Source organism: Crinia signifera, chromosome 6 (genome assembly GCF_055691185.1).
Source record: "Crinia signifera chromosome 6, ASM5569118v1, whole genome shotgun sequence".
Classification (NCBI taxonomy): Eukaryota; Metazoa; Chordata; class Amphibia; order Anura; family Myobatrachidae; genus Crinia; species Crinia signifera.
Window position 1 is genome coordinate 87,965,761 of NC_139222.1, and position 13,379 is coordinate 87,979,139.

The following is a 13,379-nucleotide window of genomic DNA, read 5'->3' on the forward strand; positions in this document are numbered from 1 at the left end:
TGGTGAGAAAGCTCCAGTTTTTTTAAAGTGGCAATCATTTACACTGCAAAACCTGTTGGATTTTGCCGTGTAAATGATCGCCACTTTAAAGCAGCCCAGTTTGCATGTGGCAGCGATGAGTGGTGAGTGCTGCTGCATGCAGCGGTGTAGCTAGGTGCCATGGTGCCCGGAGCAAGGCCATATTTCGCGCCCCCCCGGGAATGAATTGGGGGCGTGGCTAACATGTGTTGGCATGTTACATTTGAAATATATAAGACGATGTAACGGAATCTGCTGCGCTATATAAGATGCTGTAACGGAATCTGCTGCGCTATATAAGACACTATAACGGAATCTGCTGCGCTATATAAGACACTAACAGAATCTGCTGCGCTATATAAGACACTGTAACGGAATCTGCTGCACTATATAAGACACTATAACGGAATCTGCTGCGCTATATAAGACACTGTAACGGAATCTGTTGCGCTATATAAGACACTCTAACGGAATCTGCTGCGCTATATAAGATGCTGTAACGGAATCTGCTGCGCTATATAAGACGCTGTAACTGTATCTGTTGCGCTATATAAGACCCTGTAACAGAATCTGCTGCGCTATATAATACACTGTAACGGAATCTGCTGCGCTATATAAGACACTGTAACGGAATCTGCTGCGCTATATAAGACACTGTAACGGAATCTGCTGCGCTATATAAGACACTATAACAGAATCTGCTGTGCTATATAAGACACTGTAACAGAATCTGCTGCGCTATATAAGACACTGTAACAGAATCTGCTGCGCTATATAAGACGCTGTAACGGGACCTGCTGCGCTATATAAGACGCTGTAACGGGACCTGCTGTGCTGTATAAGATGCTGTAACTGAATCTGCTGCGCTATATAAGACACTGTAACGGGACCTGCTGCGCTATATAAGACGCTGTAACGGGACCTGCTGCGCTATTATTTCTAGTTATGCCACTGGGTGTGAATTGAGGGATACATTTGATATATTATTTAATTTCCTGCAGTGACAGAATGGGAATGAGCTGGGTTTTGGGTTACTCACACTGCTGTTGTGCCCCCAGTCCAGTGCACTGTAGCTTGGCTGTGAGTCTCCAATCAGGGAAAAGCTGACTTTTTTCTCTGGTGTGCTTAGCTTCAAAAGCCCCTCGTTTTATGTCCATGGCGGCACTGTTGGTGATGTCACCACCTCCGCACACAGCTCTGGAGCCAGCGTCTGAGCAGCAGCAGAGAAAGATGAGGAGCGGGGTGTGCTGCTAGCGTAACATCAGATGCCCGACACAGTAGCCAGCCACAGCGTAGCCAGGATCTTGCATGGCAGACTGCTCGTGCGGCACTGTGTGTGACGTCAGCACACAGCGCTGGAGCCAGCATCTGAGCAGCAGCAGAGAGAGATGAAATGAGGAGCTGCTAATGTAACATCCAGCGCAGCAGACACACGACCCGGCTAAGAGCTTGTTGGATTGGGGCACTGGGCTGGCGGCACATTGAGTCCGTTCCCTAAGCCACCCATCAGCCGGGATGTTCCGCCACTGGCGTCACGGGCGGCATCAGAACACCTAGCAGACTCAGGCAGGTGAATCTGGGAGGAGTCTGTAGAGCTACTACGCTGCGCTGTCCGGAAGCCGGACCGAGCAGCAGTAGCAAGGAGAGAGGACATATGAGTGTCAGCCCGCCGCCCGGCCTCACCATCTGTGACACTTGGAGGCAGGGACCGGGCGAGCAGGGCAGGAGGCAGGCGCCGAGGGCAGCTGCCGGCGCACGCTGCCCGTTAGTAGATGCTTTAACTTACTTGTGCAGGGGATCATTTGCGGAGGGGGGGGGAGGGCGCCATTTGACCAATCGGCGCCCGGAGCATGAGGGTGACTCCGCCCTCCCTACGCCTCTGGCCTGCGTGCTCCAGCATCATTGCTGACCCGGCCACTCATCTGCCGCTATAACCAGCAGATGAGCAACGGAGTGGACGGCTTTCCATAGAGTCCTACTATCAAAAGTCGTCCACCCAGGGGAAAATCACTAAAACAGGGGAAAATCGCCCAGTGTGCATGGACCTTTATTGACATCAAACATATGCAACAAAGCTACACTGATTAATTGACATGGGACAGACATCTGCATGCGACTGAATCTGAATCTAAAGCACAATTGACAATTGCATAGACAAAAGCAGCCCGTGTGCATCCGTTTTCATCTATGAAACTTTCTGACAAAAAAAAAAAAAAAGAGTTAAAAAAAATAAAACCGCAAGCAAAAGGGACCTGGCGCACTGAGAAGACCTGTTTGACATGACTTCAGCATCAGTTATAAGCAGATATCATCTTAGCATTTACCAAGGACAATGACTGCTGTCTTAACAGCATAGAAGGCCCTTGGCAAAAAAAATGCCTGGGGCCCCGCCACACTCATTCACCAGAACCAATTAAAAGAATTCAGAACTTGCCTCTTCGGCAAACTATTTACTTTCTTACAGTGAATAGTTGTCAGCATTCTGATTGGTGAATAGCATTTAGGCAACCACCAATCAGCATGCTGACAGCCATTCACTGTCTGGCTGCAGGATGGAAGGCAGGTAGAGAATGTTGCCTTGCCTATCTGTGTCACCACATCCAGTCCCTGCTGTAAAAGCCCCTACAATTGTGTGGCCCTAGACAGATGACTAGTGTGCCTATACATTATGATAGCCCTGATAACACTGGCCACACAATCTCATAAAAGACTATTTTGTGTATACTGTAGAATGGAAACTGAAACTTTGGCATTTACTATTAACACAACAAAGCCACATCTCTACTTGAGCCAACTAATGTTTTCTCTATAACACACACAGGCAATCCTAGCCGGACTGCAAGCATTCAACCAGCGATGCAAGCTACACAAAATACACATTTATTATAAGCACAATTTACGCCTGCAAAATGTGTCCCAATTTTACATCTACCTCATACATAAGGGGAGGTAAGAGGTAGAGAGTTTACGTCTTAAAGCATAGTTGCCTACCTTCCTGCATTCCGCAGGAGACTCCCTAAAATGGCAGCAATCTCCCTCTCTCCCTGATTAGTCTAGCAATCTCCCTCAATTCACCTAGCCCACATTATGCAGCGGTTACATTTTTGGGGAAAAAAAAGGAATGAGGGATAGATACATTTACATTCAATCATCAGCAAAATTCCCAGCATTGGTGATCATACACAATGAGGCAGATGTATCAATATCCAAATAACGTTTTGTAAATAACAGGTCCCGCTTCTCCAGCATAACATGGAGAAGGAGGCACCAGTTATTTGCAGATGTATTAACCCCATCCCAGTTGATAAGGAGAGCCGTTATGCCCAGTGTGAACGGCTCTCCTAATCGGCTCCCCCAGCATCCTGCGCATGCGCGATGCTCTTTCCTCCCCCGGCCGGCTGTCTGGGCATGCGCGAGATCTCGCTAAAACCACAAGATCTCTAGAGCAGCCCAAGCCAGAAGCTGGGCTAGCGTTGTCCCCGCAGTTTGGGATAGGACAACGCTAGCCTTGAGCTAGTGAAGCGGCCAGGGCGAATTAACGGCTGGGCGGCTGTTAATACATCGCCCCGGCCGCTAAGCACTGTGGGGGATTGCAGGGGACAGCCCCGCCAACTTGCGCACGTTAGGTGCGCTAGTAATACATAAGGGAATTCTTAACTCCCCCCCCCCTCCAGTTAACCTGCGTTAAGTGCATTTCTGCACTTAATGCTGTTTCATACATCTGCCCCAATGATCCTTCTGGCTACATGCATGTCTTGTGGCCATTTATATGGAACCACGTGTAAAACGCAATAGATATACAATCCCGGACACGTATTAGTGTATTTTCTTTAGCAAGTATACAGTAGTAACTCTTACTAACTTCTTTGGGCTCATCTACATTTGGATATAAGTCATTATAAAAGACTCCTCTCAGATGTAACATCAACTTGTCTAGGTCTCTCCATATATGGAACTAGACACACCCTTTGGGTGGAGCATGACACGCCCCCTTAATGGGGCGCTGTGCAATATTTTACTACCAACTATAATCTCCCTAAAATTAGTTTTCAAAAGTAGGCAATATGTCTTAAAGTTAGGTAAAGCATGGAGTTGGGCGATCAGACTAGTGAACTACTAGGATTTAATGATCACCATGTGCTTGTAGCACTTATTACTGTATATACAATATTATAGAGTATATACAGTATATTCTATGGAACAACCTTACAAAATTTACACTAAATACATTGATTAATGGCAATATAAAACTCAGCTCAAACTTAAGTAAATCAATTTATGGAAGTTTACTGAAATATGTATGTTGTGGTACATAGTCTGCTGGCTTTCAAAGAACATGTATAAAAGACAAAGGGCCAGATAGATCAAGCAGTGTTGCACCCATTTTTCTATTACAGTACTTACCCTACAGAACTCAGCAGCAGCGCTGCGATCTACGCACATGCACAGTGTAGTCTGAGGACTCTAGTGATTCCACAAAAACAGCGTTTCCGAAAAATCTGTGGGAAAATGGCCTCCGCACCATTTTTCGAAGATTTGAACATGCGTAGTAGGGTCTGAGCTCTACTGTACATAGCACTGCTCCTGGCAGAGAGGAGGGGGCCTGGCTGGAGAAGACTGCACACGGGCCTATTCCGCTCTTAAAATACCCCTGACATGTCATTTTTCAAACCCTGCCTGTAGCATGGCAGTTAGGAGCTGATAGGCTGGTAGTTGATCACTCTCCACTTTATCACTTTGACCTTAATTCCAGGTGTCTGTAATTCTCAAGAATGCACCTCCATGCATAGTGCTCCCTACCGTAGAGGTAGAATGGGCAGGGGTATAAGCAATGGAAAGACTTACACATGGAGACAGACAACGTAGGGGAATCTGAGGATCAGGAAACTGGAAGCCTAATAGAGATTCTGAAAATGCAGCACATGGTTTAAAAGCAATACCACCAGAGCTGTTAAAGAAAGAAAAGCAGAGGCCTGGGGATCATTACAGAGCCTTTGAAGCCTCTCATGTGGCTTTAGGCCATGCTCCCAATAAAAGCCGTACACAGAATCATGCTTCCTCTCTAGTCTCCACACTAAATGGGGCTTCAGTAAAATGGAGACAGCTGGGTGGTTCATAGTCTGTCACTTGCTAAAAGTAAAAAAAAAAGAAACTTTCATTCTCTGGAGAGTACAATGCAGATCTCATCTCAGCTGCTGCTCACAAAGGCTCCTTGCTGCATGGCTGCAGAACCAAGAAAGCGCATTCTGATGGCCACATTCTCAGCAACACACTGGGATGTCTGTCTGGGCCGAGCAGCTGCACTATGGAGCAAGGAGAGATATGCACCAGACAAGCTACAGATATACGTTCACATCATGGGCTCATCACAACTGAATGCATAACTACTGAGGGTTAATGAACTGCTTATAAAGTGCAGATAAAGTAGATATTTAATCAGTGCCTTATGTCCTACAATGAGGTCTGGACACATTTGGATTTATTTGTGTTCTCAGCACAACTCAGAATTGTTAATAATCACAAATGTCGCCACAGTGGATAAATGGAACCAGTAACAGATCTCATTCAGCTTTCAAAATAGACTTTTATGTATTAGAACTGAATCATTTGCAACACTTTGGCAGGAAGTTCCACATTCAATATAACATAAAGACTGTTATGCAGAGAAATATGAGGAATAATAAAACCACAGTGCACAAAAAGGAGCACAAAAAGTTGGTGTTAATTACAAATACGTTAAAAATGAAAATCGACGCGACTGCTGTGAAGAGTTTGATGGTCAAAAAGTCGATACAAGCAAAGGGTTGATCTGAAAAAAATAGTTTACACAGAAAAAGGTTGACGTTTTTCATTATTTCTTTTTTTTACTGACTTGTTCATACTTTCCCATCCCAGCGGGCATAGAGGGAGAATAGTATGCTGTGACGAGCACAGCGAGGCACCGCACCCAAAGCACAGCGAGCCATGCGAGGGGACGTGGAACACGGTGTCCATGTCGAGAAAGACACAAAAAAATGGGGAAACCTCATGTCTACATTTCGCTTGTGTCTATGTCCATGTCGACCTAATGTATGTCAATCTTTTGACTGTCGACCTCATGACCCATACCTGGTTTATTACACTAGTTTCATGGAATAAGAAACTGAATGCAACATTAAAATAATTCGTACTATCGGGATTATGCAGCAGGAGCACTGGGGGAATGGGTGGTACTGTATGCAGGGACTGGTCTACTAAACGAAGGGTGCGATAGAACAACAGCCCCCCTGCATACATGCCCACTTTTCCAAACACTGGGAGAATATGTCTTACACAGACATCCAGGGATAAATACAAATTCTACCATACAGACAACTTATGGCAATCAGTCACTACTGAGTCCACAATGTTCGCATACATTTACACTTTACTAGCATTACTATTGCATTCTACATATTGATTCATTACAGCTGCACAGCCAAATAATAAGTAGAGTAAGGAGCGACGTCACCAGTGTACCATCGGTCATTCCTCGGATGTTAAATTTAGAACAGCTGGAGACTATGGTGAACTCTCTTACCACCGCCCGCCCCTTGTAACATGCCAGCTCTTTCTTTTACATATGGCATTGCTCCACCATGCTCAATCTTCATGAGAAAAAAATAAAATGATTCGCAGTCAATATAGTTTAAATAAAATGATTGCAATGAAGATTTGAAACATCAATCAACATATGGTTCCATGCAAGTCTGTCACACGGAACCTGGTATCCATACTGCCAACAGCCTCTGGCACACAGACCTGCATGGCTCTGATATGTGCTTTCACTTTCCAGAGACTTACAGGTAGGGATGGCCATCGACCATCGATGATTCGAAATAATCGATGGTTCATGGCCGATGTTGAATACTTTTGCCATCGATGGGGGAGAACCAGATCGTTTCCCTCCATCGATGGAACAGCAAAACAATGTCTTTTTTTTCTCAAAGTGCCGGGACATGAAGCATAGCCCCGCCCCCGACACACGCAAAGCCCCCCCCCATGTTTTGATTGGCCCACAGGCCAATCAATCAAACACAATGGATGATCATCGATATGTAAAAATATCGATGGTCATCCATTGCATAGTATAGCACTATCGATGGCCAGTTGCAGAATTGCCATTTATGGCAACCATCGATGACAATGGCAACGATGGCCATCCCTACTTACAGGATTATTGGTCACTGCTATCTGCATTTACATTGTGCTTTCTCCCTTTCAAAGTGTGCACAGAGTCTGCATGTGAGGTGGATTTACTGTACAGGGTGTGAGAAGTTGCAGTATAACTTAACAAACTCTCTTAATCATTCTCCATTTGGCTTCACTCAAAAGCCTTGTCACCTTATCAGAAGAAACACGGCACCAGAGAATTCCCTTTTCAATTGTTATTAGCAACAAAATGGGGCCATTCCTTATTGTGCGTATTGAGAAATCTGTTATTTCAGGAGCCTGCAGTGAAATCTCAGGGTGCTTGTGGCTTTTCCTTCCTCAAACATTTCCCTGGTGGCAAGCACTGGCTCCTGTCGTCTCCACTGGAGTTTCCTGCTACTGTGTCCTCAAAGTGTTATCTGTCAGCTCCGTTCCTGGATAAGAAATAGAGGCTTAGCTCCAACATACCTCTGACACTGCAGGATACACATTCTGGGGCCGACAACGGGTGCCGGATGAAGTCCCAACAGTCGGGATTCTAACAGTTAGTATATTGACATCTGTATCCCTACTGTTCACACACCTGACAGTCGGGATCCTGACTGACAGGGGTTACTCCACTGCCCCCATAGAGGGAGAATAGAACTTGTGGAGAATAGAACCTGTGATGAGCACAGGGAGCCACCGAGCCCGTAGCATGGCGTTCGCAGCAAGCACGCAAGGGGCTTCTTTGCCCCCGCATTGGAGTACAGGTGGTCGGGATTCCGATGGTATACTGACTGACGGAATCCAGACTGTCGGGCCCGCATACCATACCTTAGACAACCAGGTTCTGGGGGATACATTGGCAGTCAATAGACCGACATGCACATGGTCGAATAGGTTTTCAGGTTCAAATCGTCAACAGGACAATAGGCAACACAGCATATGGTCGAGACACTTTTTTTTTCTTCATTTTTTTCTACATAACCATCCACATGACAATTGGGAATGGTAATCTGTGATGAATGCAGCGTTCGCACAGTGAGGAAGCAAGCAACGCAAGCCATGAAGGCGGTGCTGTACACTAGGGCTTCTTTGGCACTGCCCCACTAAGTAGTATCCAGTCAGATCCCTCTCAGCATCCCTCTGTAGCACATGCATCACTAGATACATGCACAGGGCACCAAGCATAGAGTATGTAAATTTTAAATGTTCCTAAATGTATTTTAAAGTCAAATACATTTAACTTTTCTTTGTGATCTAGGTATATCTGGAACTCCGGGATACTGGGTCCCCTGTTCATATCCTTAGAATACTCTGAATATTGACCTTATGGTTGCTTATCTTTGGAGCTCAGTACCAGGCTAGGGATGGCGAGCTGGGTCCCTTAGCAGAATCCTAGAACTTTAGTTGCTGGTGGCCTAAGGCACAAAGGAGTGACAATTCCACTCTGTCTATTGGGGTAATGTTAGAGGTGAGCATCTCTTGGGCAAGCCAGAAACATGCAATAAACTTGACTGGGTAAACACCACAGGGCAGAACTATCCCCTTTGGTATTGTGAGTTGGGTTAGGATATAGGGTCTGTCCGGAAACACCATGCACGAGAAGTATGGATTGAGCTGTTAAGGTAAAGCGGTGTCCTTTTTTATCTCAAGTGAGGATTGAGATAGAGCATACTGTAAAGCAATGATATGCGATCAAGTTTTGTGTCAAATTTGGGAAATTGGGTACCGAGACACTTGCTATGCTTCAAAAGGTCTTCGGTTAGGAATCCTTGTCCAAGGTGCAAGTTAAGCACTGGTTTAAATTCTTTGAGGATGACAACGAAGACAAACCAAGCTCTGGATGGCCTTTAAAAAGCCAAAATGAGCAAAGTGTGCAATGTTTTGAACACTGACCATCATTTGAGTGTTGGAATGGTAGCAGAAAGGTTGATACTTCAGAAATTACTGTGCAAGAGATCCTGACAAATGAATAAGCGAGGCGAAAGGTGTGTGCCTGATTGGTTCCCAAGGTTTTGACTCATGATCAAAAAAAAAAAGTGTGTGGCGATTTCCCACAAAGTTTTGGAGAATGTGCAAGTCAGCCTAATTTTTTTTTGACAGAGTTATAACAGGTGACGAGATCTTTTTATGATTCAGAGACCAAAAGGCAAAGTGCCGAGTAGCGCACACCATCGTCGCCTCAATCAAAAAGGGCCGAATGAGCAAATCAAAAACCAAATCTATGCTCATTGCCCATGCTTTTTCTACTGGATTCAACTATGAAATTCTACCTACCGGCCAAACTGTAAATGGTGCATTTTACACAGGAGTGCTCACTCGTATAAGAAACAGGGTCCTCCGCCTCCTCAAGGAGATTGCCACTACCTCCATCACGACAATGCATCAAGTCACACATCGATGCAAGTGAGAGCGTTTTTGGACAAGCACAACGTACGGTACTTATATAGTATCTGGGCGCCCGATTTTGTGATTGTTTGCCTTACCTTAAGGCATACAATCAGATGCGATTCAACGCGATTTTCGGCAAAATCGCATCGAATCACATGCGCTGCGATTCGATGCGATTTTGCATAGGATTCAATGTTAACAAGGTCCTGTTCATTTCTCCACTATCCAAGTGGGCATAGAGTTGATTTTATATAGCATGGCGAGCTCAGCGAGCCACCGAGCCCGAAGCGTGGTGAGCATAGCGAGCCCCGCGAGGGGACGCGGAAAACATTTAAAGTAATCCGCGGCCGCTCGCCACGCTTCGGGCTCGGTGGCTCACTGGGCTCGCCACGCTTTATAAAATCAACTCTATGCCCACTTGGATAGTGGGGAAATGAACAGGACTATGTTAACATTGAATTCTATGGAAAATCGATTCGATTTTTCCGACCCGATTTTAAAATCGGGCGCCCAGATACTACATAAGTACCCAACGTACTGCCTCAACCACCCTACAGTCTGGATCTGGCCACACCTGAATTCTTTTTGTTCCCATGGATCAAGGGCAGCCTGAAAGGACACCGTTTTCAGACCGTAGAAAAAGAGGAAGCGTCCGCGAAAAGGACACACAAGGACGTTCTGGTTAATGCCTACCAGGAGGCATACAAAGCTTGGCAGACACACTGGCAACAGTATATCAATGCTCAAGGGTCGTACTTTGAAGATTATTAACCCTATGTATCTAAAGGTCCAATTGTTTTTCACGGATTCAGTCTCATTACTTTCCTGGGCAGACCCTGTATATGAAGACCTATGAGCCTGTTTTGTCTATACTCTGTGACATCAACAAGAGTTGTAAATCTGTATGTTGTATTAACTCAAGCAATACCTGCAAGTGAGGAGTCATATTTAAGACTGCTTGAGAAAAAAGCATGTGAGACGCTCGCGCATTCATGTCCCGTTCGTGTCCGCCAGATCACCAGACGCCAGAAACCTGCGGATGGCGGTCTGGCAGAAAGGGTGAGTGTGGCCCCATCTGTACCTGCAATCCTTGAGGAGGTGTACAGAGTTGTGCTCCTGTTTGGCCACATGTTTTATGATTGGCAGCCACTAGCACTGATTTGCCTGGCCCTGTAACAATAAATAATTGGATTTGATCCTGGACCACCAACCCAAGGCACCCCCAGCAAGAGCCTCATGGCACATCAGAATGCCTAGCCACAGTTTGGGAACCACTAGTCTATGGCTATGCAATTCTACTGATAAAAGCTCAGGTGTCTTGCACTTAACTATGCTACCCAAGGTGGACTTAATATCACTATACTAACTTCCTAAGTTTTAGCCTGTTTCAATGCCTGTCTAGAAGGTTAGTTGGTGTGGTACTGCTATCCAAGGTTTTAGGTTCATTATACACATACAGTGTTTGCATTAGTTCCTTTTAGTTTGTTGTCTCTTACTCCGTTTACACCATCCTGACAGCGTTTTCTTGCCTGAACAGTTTACAGAACCTATGTAGCTTAACAGCTGCTTCATTGGTTACTGTAGCTCTTTTTTGAATAGGGCGTTCAATGCATCTTTGCCATTCTACATTCATTGTTCCACTATTCATACAACAGTTCCTTCATCTTAGACGATCACACACTTTTACGGTTACCTTCCATGTAAACAGGCCATTATCTATTTTAACAATTGGCACTCAATTTCCTAAATTTTAGACTCTTTGCATTGTTTTATTAGCCCACATGGTCCTGGCATCCAAAATGTGAAGCTGTCAGTTTCCGATTCTTGCATTAGTTCATTTTTACTCTTCACGTCTCAGATTCAGTCATCCTGGCAGCGCTTAGCTGGCGACTTCATTTAACCTTAGCGGTTTACAGGCTACTACGCACACGTGTTCTGCTCCTAATATTTATATGTTCTGTAACTCTCTGGTTCTAGATTTGGATATCTGATAAAGTGTTTTCAATGTTTAGTCGCTTCATACTATTAAATGCTCTGTTACCCTCAGGATATTGTACACAGATGTCTCTTGGTTTTGGATTGCTCTATGTTAATGACATCCACATACTTCTCAGAAGGTCGTTTGCTGTCCTTCACTGTTGCTACTGTTTTAGTTAATGAGTCCTTCACACAAATTTCTCCGCAGGCGCAATATTTGAGGGGGGGTTCCAAGATGGTCCATCATAATAACCCCCTCACTCCTCTCAGTCCTGAGGGGCCCTCTGCTTCTGGGGATCGGATGCTTAAAATTTCCTAGCAGTAATGAAGGGGGTGGAAAACGCATGCACCTAACTCAACCCTAGAATTGCGATTTCAGCATCCTCACACATCTAATACCCCCCTTTCACACCAGAAAATGCAGGGACCCACCCAGGAATACGGCCCAGGGATCATGCTGGGGCATTCCCAGGTTGGCCCCCTTCACACTAGAAAAGTCCCTGCATGTTCTGGTGGGGGAAGGCGGCAGGGAGGAGGCAGGCTGGTGGCGGTGGCAGGCAGGAGGTGGGATTGTGACGGAGAGCACTCACCCCGGGTTGCCGGTCCTCGGATGACAGGTCAGATGGCGGGTGCAGTTAAAGCAGCTCACCGGCTGCAGTGAGGACGCCAGAGAGCTGCGTCATCTTCATACGCCACTTGCCCTGTCATATGCGCCCACCGCCTGTGTGGATCCAGCAACCCGGGTAAGTACCCCTAACATGTTGACATAGAAAAAGGTTGCGTGTCAATGTCTACACGTGTCGACATGGACCCACAGCTAGTGTAACACGTACCCTCACTTTGTTCACCATTCTTCAGGCCTGGTGCCTCGCTCAGCACACTTTACTGTTCTCAGTTGTAGTCTACATGGATGGTAATAAAGTATGAAAATACCTGAAGAGTGAAAACTGTTTAAAAACTCATACCGACCTATTCAAGTGCACCTTTTGACCATACTAAACTACTACATGCTGACCTTTTTCATGTCGACCTTTTGGTGTCAACCTTTTGACTGTCTACCTAGACACTGTAGATCTATCTACCGGAACCAAGTCAACATGTACTGTCCTTTAATTCAGTGGTTCCCAACTCCGGTCACCTTTTACATAGAAACATAGAATTTGACGGCAGATAAGAACCACTTGGCCCATCTAGTCTGCCCCTTTTTTTAAACATGTTACCTCAAACCATATTTGATCCTTATTTTTTTGTAAGGATATCAATATGCTTATCCCAAGCATGTTTAAATTGTACTACTGTATTTGCGTCTACCACCTCTGTTGGGAGGCTATTCCACTTATCTACTACTCTTTCTGTGAAAAAATTCTTCCTCGCATTTCCCCTGAATCTTCCTCCCTCTAGTTTCAGTGCATGGCCTCGTGTTCTGTTGCTCCTCTTCCTGTGAAGAATGTCTCCCACCTGTACCTTGTTAAAGCCCTTGATATATTTGAAAGTTTCTATCATGTCCCCTCTTTCCCTTCTCTGCTCTAAAGTATACATATTAAGATCTTTTAGTCTTTCCTGGTACGTTTTGTGATGTAGGCCATGCACCATTTTAGTTGCTCTTCTTTGTACAGTCTCTAATGTATTTATATCCTTCTGTAAATATGGCCTCCAGAACTGAACACAATACTCTAGGTGAGGTCGTACCAATGACCTATATAGTGGCATTATTACTTCTTTCTTTCTACTGCTGATACCTCTCCCTATGCAACCAAGCAACTTCAGGGCCATAACTAGGGGGGAGCTAGGGGGTCACGTGACCCAGGCACTGGATATGATGGGGAGGGGGTGGGGTG

General features: G+C 45.4%; 1 protein-coding gene across 1 annotated transcript in view; it reads right to left on the bottom strand.

Annotated features, from left to right (window-relative positions):
* Window positions 1-13,379, bottom strand: part of PREX1 (phosphatidylinositol-3,4,5-trisphosphate dependent Rac exchange factor 1) — a 245,025-nt gene that overhangs the window by 155,095 nt on the left and 76,551 nt on the right. The gene's annotated exons all lie outside the window — the stretch shown is intronic.